The 1,162-nt window shown below is 39.8% G+C and overlaps 1 non-coding gene across 1 annotated transcript; it reads left to right on the forward strand.

Moving 5' to 3' along the window:
• Positions 1-317: 317 nt before the first annotated feature.
• On the forward strand, positions 318-425 carry LOC112761174 (small nucleolar RNA R71). The gene has a single exon (XR_003181582.1). It is a non-coding gene; the product is annotated as a small nucleolar RNA R71 (small nucleolar RNA).
• The last annotated feature ends 737 nt before the right edge of the window (positions 426-1,162 follow it).

Genomic DNA, 1,162 nt, shown 5'->3' on the forward strand with positions numbered 1-1,162 from the left:
GTACTGTTGGATGCAGCTTGCATTCCATGCAGACTCTGAGAGATCATATTGACTTGCTGAGTCAATATTTTATTCTGAGCCAATATGGCATTCAGAGTATCAACTTCAAGAACTCCCTTCTTCATAGGCATCCCATTATTCACAGGATTTCTTTCAGAAGTGTACATGAACTGGTTATTAGCAACCATGTCAATGAGTTCTTGAGCTTCTGCAGGCGTTTTCTTTAGGTGAATGGATCCACCTGCAGAAGTGTCCAGTGACATCTTTGATAGATCAGATAAACCATCATAGAATATATCCAGGATGGTCCATTCTGAAAGCATGTCAGAAGGACACTTTTTAGTCAACTGTTTGTATCTTTCCCAAGCTTCATAGAGGGATTCACCTTCTTTCTGTCTGAAGGTTTGAACATCAGCTCTAAGCTTGCTCAACTTTTGAGGAGGAAAGTACTTGGCTAAGAAAGCCGTGACCAGCTTATCCCAAGAGTTCAGGCTGTCTTTGGGTTGAGAATCCAACCATAATCTAGCTCTGTCTCTTACAGCAAAAGGGAAAAGCATGAGCCTGTAGACTTCAGGATCTACTCCATTAGTCTTAACAGTATCACATATCTGCAAGAATTCAGTTAAGAACTGAAAAGGATCTTCAGATGGAAGTCCATGAAACTTGCAGTTCTGCTGCATCAGAGAAACTAACTGAGGTTTCAGCTCAAAGTTGTTTGCTCCAATGGCAGGAATGGAGATGCTTCTTCCATGTAAATTGGAATTAGGTGTAGTGAAGTCACCAAGCATTCTCCTTGCATTGTTGTTGGGTTCGGCTGCCATCTCCTTTACTTGTTCGAAATTTTCAATCAAGTTGTCTCTAGATTGTTGTAATTTAGCTTCTCTTAATTTTTTCTTCAGAGTCCTTTCAGGTTCTGGATCAGCTTCAACAAGAATGCCTTTTTCTCTGTCCTTGCTCATAAGAAAGAGGAGAGAAAAAGAAAAGAAGAGGAATCCTCTATGTCACAGTAAAGAGGATCCTTATTGTTAGTAGAAGAAAAGAAGAAGAAATTCGAACACAGATAGAGGAGGGGGTTCGAATTTGGTGATGATGTGAGGAAGAGATGTTAGTAGATGAATAAATAAATAGAATAAGATGAGAGAGAAGGAGGGAATTTTCGAAA

The sequence above is a fragment of the Arachis hypogaea genome, chromosome 16, assembly GCF_003086295.3.
Source record: "Arachis hypogaea cultivar Tifrunner chromosome 16, arahy.Tifrunner.gnm2.J5K5, whole genome shotgun sequence".
NCBI classification, from domain to species: Eukaryota; Viridiplantae; Streptophyta; class Magnoliopsida; order Fabales; family Fabaceae; genus Arachis; species Arachis hypogaea.